The sequence below is a fragment of the Nerophis lumbriciformis genome, linkage group LG37 (genome assembly GCF_033978685.3).
Source record: "Nerophis lumbriciformis linkage group LG37, RoL_Nlum_v2.1, whole genome shotgun sequence".
Lineage (NCBI taxonomy): Eukaryota > Metazoa > Chordata > Actinopteri > Syngnathiformes > Syngnathidae > Nerophis > Nerophis lumbriciformis.
In genome coordinates, this window is record NC_084584.2 from 7,380,721 (window position 1) to 7,393,640 (window position 12,920).

Here is a 12,920-nt window from a genome sequence, read left to right on the forward strand (position 1 = left end):
GTGTTACTATTGATGGTTTCAAGAAGAGGAGTGTTACTATTAATGGTTTCAAGAAGAGGAGTGTTACTATTGATGGTTTCAAGAAGAGGAGTGTTACTATTAATGGTTTCAAAAAGAGGAGTGTTACTATTAATGGTTTCAAGAAGAGGAGTGTTACTATTGATGGTTTCAAGAAGATGAGTGTTACTATTGATGGTTTCAAGAAGAGGAGTGTTACTATTAATGGTTTCAAGAAGAGGAGTGTTACTATTAATGGTTTCAAGAAGAGGAGTGTTACTATTAATGGTTTCAAGAAGAGGAGTGTTACTATTAATGGTTTCAAGAAGAGGAGTGTTACTATTAATGGTTTCAAGAAGAGGAGTGTTACTATTGATGGTTTCAAGAAGAGGAGTGTTACTATTGATGGTTTCAAGAAGAGGAGTGTTACTATTAATGGTTTCAAGAAGAGGAGTGTTACTATTAATGGTTTCAAGAAGAGGAGTGTTACTAATGATGGTTTCAAGAAGAGGAGTGTTACTATTAATGGTTTAAAGAAGAGGAGTGTTACTATTAATGGTTTCAAGAAGAGGAGTGTTACTATTAATGGTTTCAAGAAGAGGAGTGTTACTATTAATGGTTTCAAGAAGAGGAGTGTTACTATTAATGGTTTCAAGAAGAGGAGTGTTACTATTGTTGGTTTCAAGAAGAGGAGTGTTACTATTGATGGTTTCAAGAAGAGGAGTGTTACTATTAATGGTTTCAAGAAGAGGAGTGTTACTATTAATGGTTTCAAGAAGAGGAGAGTTACTATTGTTGGTTTCAAGAAGAGGAGTGTTACTATTAATGGTTTCAAGAAGAAGAGTGTTACTATTGATGGTTTCAAGAAGAGGAGTGTTACTATTAATGGTTTGAAGAAGAGGAGTGTTACTATTAATGGTTTCAAGAAGAGGAGTGTTACTATTAATGGTTTCAAGAAGAGGAGTGTTACTATTAATGGTTTCAAGAAGAGGAGTGTTACTATTAATGGTTTCAAGAAGAGGAGTGTTACTATTAATGGTTTCAAGAAGAGGAGTGTTACTATTGATGGTTTCAAGAAGAGGAGTGTTACTATTGATGGTTTCAAGAAGAGGAGTGTTACTATTAATGGTTTCAAGAAGAGGAGTGTTACTATTAATGGTTTCAAGAAGAGGAGTGTTACTATTAATGGTTTCAAGAAGAGGAGTGTTACTATTAATGGTTTCAAGAAGAGGAGTGTTACTATTGATGGTTTCAAGAAGAGGAGTGTTACTATTAATGGTTTCAAGAAGAGGAGTGTTACTATTAATGGTTTCAAGAAGAGGAGTGTTACTATTAATGGTTTCAAGAAGAGGAGTGTTACTATTAATGGTTTCAAGAAGAGGAGTGTTACTATTAATGGTTTCAAGAAGAGGAGTGTTACTATTGATGGTTTCAAGAAGAGGAGTGTTACTATTAATGGTTTCAAGAAGAGGAGTGTTACTATTAATGGTTTCAAGAAGTTACTATTAAAAGAAGAGGAGTGTTACTATTAAATATAAATAAATAAAAGATGAATATGTTGTGTCTACTTGACAAGTCCAAGGTCTGAGTGCCTTCCTGGTCCACAGGTGGTGTCCAGTTCTCTCCCCTGGTCCACACCTTCCACTGACACGGTGGTGCTGGTGGGGATTACCCAGCAGCCCTTGCAGGCTGACTCACCTGTGCCAAGGGCCACATTAACAAGACAAAGAGCAGCCAACGGCAAGATAAGACGACTCATTACACAACTTTTGTGAAAGATTCAGGACACTCCAGCCTTGTTAGCACACTCATTAGCTCTAGTTTGTATGTCTGGTCTTGTATCCAAGTCACAACTTTACTACTATTTAGACACAGACCATGTCCTAGTTTTTATGTCTGGTCTTGTATCCAAGTCACAACTTTACTACTATTTAGACCCATACCTTGTCCTAGTTTTTATGTCTGGTCTTGTATCCAAGTCACAACTTTACTAATATTTAGACCCATACCTTGTCCTAGTTTTTATGTCTGGTCTTGTATCTAAGTCACAACTTTACTACTATTTAGACCCATACCTTGTCCTAGTTTTTATGTCTGGTCTTGTATCTAAGTCACAACTTTACTACTATTTAGACCCATACCTTGTCCTAGTTTTTATGTCTGGTCTTGTATCCAAGTCACAACTTTACTACTATTTAGACACAGACGTTGTCCTAGTTTTTATGTCTGGTCTTGTATCCAAGTCACAACTTTACTACTATTGAGACACAGACCTTGTCCTAGTTTTTATGTCTGGTCTTGTATCCAAGTCACAACTTTACTACTATTTAGACACAGACCTTGTCCTAATTTTTATGTCTGGTCTTGTATCCAAGTCACAACTTTACTACTATTTAGACACAGACCTTGTCCTAGTTTTTATGTCTGGTCTTGTATCCAAGTCACAACTTTACTACTATTGAGACACAGACCTTGTCCTAGTTTGTATGTCTGGTCTTGTATCCAAGTCACAACTTTACTACTATTGAGACACAGACCATGTCCTAGTTTTTATGTCTGGTCTTGTATCCAAGTCACAACTTTACTACTATTGAGACACAGACCTTGTCCTAGTTTTTATGTCTGGTCTTGTATCCAAGTCACAACTTTACTACTATTTAGACACAGACCTTGTCCTAGTTTGTATGTCTGGTCTTGTATCCAAGTCACAACTTTACTACTATTGAGACACAGACCATGTCCTAGTTTTTATGTCTGGTCTTGTATCCAAGTCACAACTTTACTACTATTGAGACACAGACCTTGTCCTAGTTTTTATGTCTGGTCTTGTATCCAAGTCACAACTTTACTACTATTGAGACACAGACCTTGTCCTAGTTTTTATGTCTGGTCTTGTATCCAAGTCACAACTTTACTACTATTTAGACACAGACCTTGTCCTAGTTTTCATGTCTGGTCTTGTATCCAAGTCACAACTTTACTACTATTTAGACACAGACCATGTCCTAGTTTTTATGTCTGGTCTTGTATCCAAGTCACAACTTTACTACTATTTAGACACAGACCATGTCCTAGTTTTTATGTCTGGTCTTGTATCCAAGTCACAACTTTACTACTATTTAGACCCATACCTTGTCCTAGTTTTTATGTCTGGTCTTGTATCCAAGTCACAACTTTACTAATATTTAGACCCATACCTTGTCCTAGTTTTTATGTCTGGTCTTGTATCTAAGTCACAACTTTACTACTATTTAGACCCATACCTTGTCCTAGTTTTTATGTCTGGTCTTGTATCTAAGTCACAACTTTACTACTATTTAGACCCATACCTTGTCCTAGTTTTTATGTCTGGTCTTGTATCCAAGTCACAACTTTACTACTATTTAGACACAGACGTTGTCCTAGTTTTTATGTCTGGTCTTGTATCCAAGTCACAACTTTACTACTATTGAGACACAGACCTTGTCCTAGTTTTTATGTCTGGTCTTGTATCCAAGTCACAACTTTACTACTATTTAGACACAGACCTTGTCCTAATTTTTATGTCTGGTCTTGTATCCAAGTCACAACTTTACTACTATTTAGACACAGACCTTGTCCTAGTTTTTATGTCTGGTCTTGTATCCAAGTCACAACTTTACTACTATTGAGACACAGACCTTGTCCTAGTTTGTATGTCTGGTCTTGTATCCAAGTCACAACTTTACTACTATTGAGACACAGACCATGTCCTAGTTTTTATGTCTGGTCTTGTATCCAAGTCACAACTTTACTACTATTGAGACACAGACCTTGTCCTAGTTTTTATGTCTGGTCTTGTATCCAAGTCACAACTTTACTACTATTTAGACACAGACCTTGTCCTAGTTTGTATGTCTGGTCTTGTATCCAAGTCACAACTTTACTACTATTGAGACACAGACCATGTCCTAGTTTTTATGTCTGGTCTTGTATCCAAGTCACAACTTTACTACTATTGAGACACAGACCTTGTCCTAGTTTTTATGTCTGGTCTTGTATCCAAGTCACAACTTTACTACTATTGAGACACAGACCTTGTCCTAGTTTTTATGTCTGGTCTTGTATCCAAGTCACAACTTTACTACTATTTAGACACAGACCTTGTCCTAGTTTTCATGTCTGGTCTTGTATCCAAGTCACAACTTTACTACTATTTAGACACAGACCTTGTCCTAGTTTTTATGTCTGGTCTTGTATCCAAGTCACAACTTTACTACTATTGAGACACAGACCTTGTCCTAGTTTTTATGTCTGGTCTTGTATCCAAGTCACAACTTTACCACTATTTAGACACAGACCTTGTCCTAGTTTTTATGTCTGGTCTTGTATCCAAGTCACAACTTTGCTAATATTTAGACACAGACATTGTCCTAGTTTTCATGTCTGGTCTTGTATCCAAGTCACAACTTTACTACTATTGAGACACAGACCTTGTCCTAGTTTTTATGTCTGCTCTTGTATCCAAGTCACAACTTTACTACTATTTAGACACAGACCTTGTCCTAGTTTTTATGTCTGGTCTTGTATCCAAGTCACAACTTTACTACAATTGACACACAGACCTTGTCCTAGTTTTTATGTCTGGTCTTGTATCCAAGTCACAACTTTGCTACTATTTAGACACAGATCTTGTCCTAGTTTTTATGTCTGGTCTTGTATCCAAGTCACAACTTTACTACTATTGAGTTACAGACTTTGTCCTAGTTTTTATGTCTGGTCTTGTGTCCAAGTCACACCTTTACTACTATTTAGACACAGACCTTGTCCTAGTTTTTATGTCTGGTCTTGTATCCAAGTCACAACTTTACCACTATTTAGACACAGACCTTGTCCTAGTTTTTATGTCTGGTCTTGTATCCAAGTCACAACTTTACTACTATTGAGACACAGACCTTGTCCTAGTTTTTATGTCTGGTCTTGTATCCAAGTCACAACTTTACTACTATTTAGACACAGACCTTGTCCTAGTTTTCATATCTGGTCTTGTATCCAAGTCACAACTTTACTACTATTTAGACACAGACCTTGTCCTAGTTTTTATGTCTGGTCTTGTATCCAAGTCACAACTTTACTACTATTTAGACACAGACCATGTCCTAGTTTTTATGTCTGGTCTTGTATCCAAGTCACAACTTTACTACTATTTAGACACAGACCTTGTCCTAGTTTTTATGTCTGGTCTTGTATCCAAGTCACAACTTTACTACTATTTAGACACAGACCATGTCCTAGTTTTTATGTCTGGTCTTGTATCCAAGTCACAACTTTACTACTATTTAGACACAGACCTTGTCCTAGTTTTTATGTCTGGTCTTGTATCCAAGTCACAACTTTACTACTATTTAGACACAGACCTTGTCCTAGTTTTTATGTCTGGTCTTGTATCCAAGTCACAACTTTACTACTATTTAGACACAGACCTTGTCCTAGTTTTTATGTCTGGTCTTGTATCCAAGTCCCAAGCACGTGAAGGTGCAGGTCACACACATTTAGGTCTGCATGTTGGCACACAGGAGATACCAAGACCATGGTCCAGTCCATTCCATGAGCTCCAAGCACTAACGATGGCGTGATGGACGTCTGCTTGGCTAATGAATCGTGCGTTCCAACCAGTCCTTCTGCCACTCATTAAGTTCTACCCCCAGGGTCTAGAGCGTCCATAGACCAAACATTGTGTTCCTCCAGTGGGAATCTTACACATTAAGACTTGGTCTTTTCTACTGCTGTTTAAAGCTTTGAACCGGAGGTAAAGATGCCATTCCGTCTTATTGCCGTCCATAGCACATACTTCATACTTTGAGCTTGTATAGATTCTTCATTCATCACTCCAAGCAACGTTTGTAAGTTTTACAATATAACTAAAACAGTTCTTACTTAGGAAAGTTGTACAATATAACTAAAACAGTTCTTACTTAGTAAAGTTTTACAATATAACTAAAACAGTTCTTACTTAGTAAAGTTTTACAATACAACTAAACAATTCTTACTTAGTAACGTTTTACAATATAACAAACAGTTCTTACTTAGTAAAGTTTTACAATATAACTAAAACAGTTCTTACTTAGTAAAGTGTTACAATATAACTAAAACAGTTCTTACTTAGTAAAGTTTTACAATATAACTAAAACAGTTCTTACTTGGTAAAGTTTTACAATATAACTAAAACAATTCTTCCTTACTAAAGTGTGTAGGAGTGTTTTCATGCATATTTGTACCTGCTATCATAATGTAATCAAACTAGTGTTGATAGCATTAGCTAATATGCTAAGTGTTGGTGTTAGTATTATTAACTTTCATTCTTTGTAACTTTACTTTATTCTTTGTAACTGGTTACTTTGATTCTGCTAAAGTTTGGTGTCCACATTCAAAAGCCCCTAGAGATAATCCATCATTTAGCGTTGCTTCATAAGCAGACATCGTGACAGATTTATGGCTGCATTTTTAAAAACAACCATGATGAATACTTAGGTCTACTACACTACTGTATTTAATGATGTCATTATGGTTGTACTTAATGAATACTTAGGTCTACTACACTACTGTATTTAATGTTGTCATTATGGTGGTACTTAATGAATACTTATAGGTCTACTACACTACTGTATTTAATGTTGTCATTATGGTGGTACTTAATGAATACTTAGGTCTACTACACTACTGTATTTAATGTTGTCATTATGGTGGTACTTAATGAAAACTTAGGTCTACTACACTACTGTATTTAATGTTGTCATTATGGAGGGTACTTAATGAAAACTTAGGTCTACTACACTACTGTATTTAATGTTGTCATTATGGAGGGTACTTAATGAATACTTAGGTCTACTACACTACTGTATTTAATGTTGTCATTATGGTGGTACTTAATGAATACTTAGGTCTACTACACTACTGTATTTAATGTTGTCATTATGGTGGTACTTAATGAAAACTTAGGTCTACTACACTACTGTATATAATGTTGTCATTATGGAGGGTACTTAATGAATACTTAGGTCTACTACACTACTGTATTTAATGTTGTCATTATGGTGGTACTTAATGAATACTTAGGTCTACTACACTACTGTATTTAATGTTGTCATTATGGTGGTACTTAATGAATACTTAGGTCTACTACACTACTGTATTTAATGTTGTCATTATGGTGGGACTTAATGAATACTTAGGTCTACTACACTACTGTATTTAATGTTGTCATTATGGTGGTACTTGATGAATACTTAGGTCTACTACACTACTGTATTTAATGTTGTCATTATGGTGGTACTTGATGAATACTTAGGTCTACTACACTACTGTTTTTAATGTTGTCATTATGGTGGTACTTGATGAATACTTAGGTCTACTACATTACTGTATTTTAATGTTGTCATTATGGTGGTACTTGATGAATACTTAGGTCTACTACACTACTGTATTTAATGTTGTCATTATGGTGGTTCTTAATGAATACGTAGGTCTACTACACTACTGTATTTAATGTTGTCATTATGGTGGGACTTAATGAATACTTAGGTCTACTACACTACTGTATTTAATGTTGTCATTATGGTGGTACTTAATGAATACTTAGGTCTACTACACTACTGTATTTAATGTTGTCATTATGGTGGTACTTAATGAATACTTAGGTCTACTGCACTACTGTATTTAATGTTGTCATTATGGTGGTACTTAATGAATACTTAAGTCTACTACACTACTGTATTTAATGTTGTCATTATGGTGGTACTTAATGAATACGTAGGTCTACTACACTACTGTATTTAATGATGTCATTATGGTTGTACTTGATGAATACTTAGGTCTACTACACTACTGTATTTTAATGTTGTCATTATGGTGGTACTTAATGAATACTTATAGGTCTACTACACTACTGTATTTAATGTTGTCATTATGGTGGTACTTGATGAATACTTAGGTCTACTACACTACTGTATTTTAATGTTGTCATTATGGTGGTACTTAATGAATACTTAGGTCTACTACACTACTGTATTTAATGTTGTCATTATGGTGGTACTTAATGAATACATAGGTCTACTACACTAGTGTATTTTAATGTTCTGGACCCTAACATGACCTGGTTCTACAGAGTCTTTCCTCACCACCATGCAGGTGGGAAACAGGACCAGGACATAGCATGCAGACACCAGAGAGAGGAACTACAGCAGTGACTCAGAACTGTACCTGTACCAGAACTGTACCTGTACCAGTTGTGTTCCCTGTACCAGAACTATACCTGTACCAGAACTGTACCACTGCTCAGCCTGCCTGCCTTCCTTCCCTCCTTTCTTCCTTCCTTCCTTCCTTCCTTCACTCCTTCCCTCCTTCCTTCCCTCCTTTCTTCCGTCCTTCCTTCCATCCTTCCTTCTCTCCATCCTTCCTTCCTTCCTTCCTTCCTTCCTTCCTTCTCTCCTTCCTCTTTTCCTTCCTTCCCTCCTTCCTTTCCTCCTTCCTTCCCTCCTTCCTTACTTCCTTCCTTCACTCCTTCCCTCCTTCCTCTTTTCCTTCCTTCCCTCTTTCCCTCCTTCCCTCCTTCCTTTCCTCCTTCCTTCTCTGCTTCCTTCTCTCCTTCCTTCCCTCCTTCCTTCCTTCCTTCCTTCCACAGGTCGTCAACACTCCCCGTCGTCAGTGTGCGGAATACCAATCACAATCACACTGTATCAATCGTATGTAGTGTGCGGACTATGAATCATAGCTAGTGTGCGGACTATGAATCCTATCTAGTGTGCGGACTATGAATGAAGTGCGGACTATGAATCCTATCTAGTGTGCGGACAATGAATGAATGAAGTGCAGACTATAGTCCGCACTTCATTCATCCATTGGATGAAGTGCGGACTATGAAGAAGTGCGGACTATGAATGAGGACGGTGAAGAAGAAGAAGAAGAAGTCATGTACTCACGTGTCATGGCGGCAGTATTAATCCAACATCTGTGTGACAAGTTAGTTGCCTGGTGACTCTGCTCCTCATTGACAGCGCCACCAATCACCTCCTTACCTCCTTCCTTCCTCGCCTCCTCCCTCCTTCCTCCCCGCTCGCCGCCTGCAATGAGGCGAGGGAGGGGGGCGGGGCCAGTGTGGGGGCGGGGCCAGTGTTCACATTAAAATGCATGGCGGGTAATGTGGATTGGGGGAGGGAGGGGGGAGGGATCACATTAAAATGCATGGGGAGTAATGTAGAGCAGGAGGGGGAGGGGGGCAGGGGGGGATTAAACATTTCAGAACAATAAAGGGGAGGGGGGGAGGGGGAGGGGGGTACCAGTTGTCACAAGATTGCAGCAAACTTCTTTTTTCTCTCTCTCTCCTTCTTCTTCTTCTTCTTCTTCTTCTTCTTCTTCTTCTTCTCTTTCTTCTTCTTCTTTTTCTCCTTCTTCTTCTTCTTCTTTTTCTTCTTTTTCTCTTTCTCCTCCTTCTTCTTTTTCTCTTTCTTCTTCTTCTTCTCCTTTTTCTTGTTCTTCTTTTTCTTCCTTTTCTCCTTCTTCTCCTTCTTCTTCTTTTTCTTCTTCTTCTCCTTCTTCTTTTTCTTCTTCTCCTTCTTATTCTTTTTTCTCTTTCTTCTTCTTCTTTTCTTTCTTTTCCTTCTTCTTCTACTTCTTTTTCTTTTTCTTCTTCTTCTTTTTGTTATTCTCCTTCTTCTTCTCCTTCTTCTTTTTATTTTTTTCTTCTTCTTCTTCTTCTTTTTGTTCTTCTCCTTCTTCTTCTCCTCATTCTTCTCCTTCTTCTTTTTCTTCTTCTTATCCTTCTTCTTTTTCTTCTCCTTTTTCTTCTTCTCCTTCTTCTTCTTTTTCTCCTTCTTCTTCTTTTTCTTCTTCTTCTCCTTCTTCTAATTCTTCTCCTTCTGCTTTTTCTTCTTCTTCTTCTTCTTTTTGTTCTTCTCCTTCTTCTTCTCCTCATTCTTCTCCTTCTTCTTTTTCTTCTTCTTCTCCTTCTTCTTGTTCTTCTCCTTTTTCTTCTTCTCCTTCTTCTTCTTTTTCTCCTTCTTCTTCTTTTTCTTCTTCTTCTCCTTCTTCTCATTCTTCTCCTTCTTCTGCTTTTTCTTCTTCTTCTCCTTCTTCTACTTCTTATTTTTCATCTCCTTCTTCTCCTTCTTCTTCTCCTCCTTCTTCTTCTTCTTCCTTTTCTTCTTCTTCTCCTTCTTTTTCTTCTTCGTCTCCTTCTTCTTTTTCTTCTTCTTCTCCTTCTTTTTCTTCTTCTCTTTTTCCTCCTTCTTTTTCTCTTTCTTCTTCTTCTTTTGTTTCGTCTTCTTCTTTTTCTTCTTTGTCTCCTTCTTCTTTTTCTTCTTCTTCTCCTTCTTTTTCTTCTTCTTTTTTTCCTCCTTCTTTTTCTCTTTCTTCTTCTTCTTTTGTTTCTTCTTCTTCTTCTGTTTCTTCTTATTTTTCTTCTGGCCGTGCCAGCAACCAGAGGGGTTGCTGGTTCAATCCCCACCTTCTACCATCCTAGTCATGTCCGTTGTGTCCTTGAGCAAGACACTTCACCCTTGCTCCTGATGGGTCCTGGTTAACACCTTGCATGGCAGCTCCCGCCATCAGTGTGTGAATGTGTGTGTGAATGTGTGAATGTGTGGGTGAATGGATGAATGTGTGTGTGAATGTGTGTGTGAATGTGTGAATGTGTGTGTGAATGGATGAATGTGTGTGTGAATGTGTGTGTGAATGGATGAATGTGTGTGTGAATGTGTGTGTGAATGGGTGAATGTGTGTGTGAATGTGTGTGTGAATGGGTGAATATGGAAATAGTGTCAAAGCGCTTTGAGTTGTTTAAAAAAAGTAGAAAAGCACTACACATGTATAACCCATTTACCATTTATTTCCTTTTCTTCTTCTTCTTCTTCTTCTTTTCTTCTTCTTCTTCTTCTCCTCCTCCCCCCTTTTCTCCTTCTTCTTTTCCTTCTTCTCCTTCTTCTTGTTATTTTTCTTCTTCTTCTCTTCCTCCTCCTCCTCTTTCTTCTTCTTCTTCTTCTTCTTCTTCTTTTTCTCTTCTTCTTTTTCTTTTTCTTCTCCTTATTTTCCTTCTTTATTTTTCTTCTTATTGTTTTCTGTTTATTCTTTTTCTTTTTCTTCTTTTTCTCCTTCTTCTTCTTCTCCTTCTTCTCCTTCGGGCGGTATAGCTCGGTTGGTAGAGTGGCCGTGCCAGCAACTTGAGGGTTCCAGGTTCGATCCCGCTTCCGCCATCCTAGTCACTGCCGTTGTGTCCTTGGGCAAGACACTTGACCCACCTGCTCCCAGTGCCACCCACACTGCTTTAAATGTCACTTACATATTGGCTTCCACTATGTAAAGCGCTTTGAGTCACTAGAGAAAAGCGCTATATAAATATAATTCACTTCACTTCTTCTTCTCCTTCTTCTTTTTCTTCTCCTTCTTCTTTTTCTCCATCTTCTTCTTCTTCTTCTTTTTCTTCTCCTTCTTCTTTTTCTTCTTCTTCTCCTTCTTCTCCTTCTTATTTTTCTTCTCCTTCTTCTTTTTCTTCTTCCTTTTCTCCTTCTTCTTCTCCTTCTTCTTTTTCTTCTCCTTCTTTTTCTTCTTATTTTTCTTCTCCTTCTTCTTCTCCTTCTTCTTCTCCTTCTTCTTCTTCTATTTCTTCTTCTTTTGATTCTTCTTTTTCTCCTTTTTCTCCTTCTTCTTTTTTCTCCTTCTTATTGTTCTTCTCCTTCATCTTCTTCTCCTTCTTCTTCTCCTTCTTCTTCTCCTCCTTCTTCTTCTATTTCTTCTTCTCCTTCTTCTTCTTCTTCTACTTTTTCTTCTCCTTCTTCTTCTTCTTCTTTTTCTTCTCTTTCTCTTTTTCTCTTATTTTTGTTCTTCTCCTTTTTATCTTCTTCTTATTGTATTCTTCTCTTCTTTTTCTACTACTTCTTTTCTTGTTATTCTGTTCTTCTTTTCTTCTTCTTTTCTTCTTCTACTCTTCTTATATTCTTCTTCTCTTCTGCTTCAGATGTTTTTCTTTTATTCTTTGTATTCTTCTCTTTGTTCTCTTCTCTTCTTCTCCTCCTTTGTTCTTTTCTTCTTTCTTTCTCTGTTTCTCTTCTTTTCTTCTTCTTCTTCTCTTCTCTTCTTCTTCTTCTTCTTCTCCTCTTTTTCTTTTCTTCTTTTTTCTTCTCCGCTTCTTCTTCTTTTTCTTCTTCTTCTTGTCAGGTTTGTCACTGACAGTTCAGTTAGGTTTTGGTTTTTCCTGTCTTTGTTTCCTGTCAGCGCTCTTATTTTGGTTATTTCCTGATGATCTCCCTGAGTGCTGGGGTTGATTGACACCTGGCCACACCTGCTGTCAATCAGCCAGCTGCTATTTGAACGTGCCTTCCTCTCCAGTCAGTGCTGGATTATTGTCATTGTCGCTAATACTTGTTGTCACTACTACCTGTCATAATAGTTGTCGTTGTAGCTCTGTCTACTTTTGTTCCCTCTGCTCATGTCGTAGTTCCTTCGTGTCACAGTAAGTGTTTTTGTTTCTTGTCCACAGTTAGCCTTTGTGCTATTTTAGTTCATAGCCGAGTTTGTTTTCCGCCTTGTGCGCGCCTTTTGTTTGTACCCTTTTGTTTGTTTTTTTGTTATAGTGTTAAATTAAATCATGTTTTCTTGGACAAAGCCTGCCATCTCTGCATCTTGGGGTTCATCACCAACATACTCTGACACTTCTTCTTCTTCTTCTTCTTCTTCTTCTTCTTCTTCTTCTTCTTCTTCTTTTTCTTCTTCTTCTCTGTCTCTTCTACTTCTCCTTCTCTTCTTCTTCTTCTTGTTTTCTTCTTCTCTTCTTTTTCTTCTTCTTTTTTTTTCTCTTCTTCTTATTGTCTTCTTCTCTTCTTTTTCTTCTACTTCTTCTCTTGTTATTCTGTTATTCTTCTCTTCTTCTTTTCTTCTTCTTCTCTTCTTATCTTCTTCTCTTCTTCTTCTCTTCT

The 12,920-nt window shown here is 37.3% G+C and overlaps 1 protein-coding gene across 1 annotated transcript in view; it reads right to left on the reverse strand.

Moving 5' to 3' along the window:
• c8b (complement component 8, beta polypeptide) overlaps positions 1-9,044 on the reverse strand; it is a 169,679-nt gene extending 160,635 nt beyond the window's left edge. The window contains exon 1 of the mRNA XM_061930835.2: positions 8,934-9,044. The gene's annotated coding sequence lies outside the window, so the exon portion shown is untranslated. The remainder of the gene's footprint in view (positions 1-8,933) is intronic.
• Positions 9,045-12,920: the final 3,876 nt, after the last annotated feature.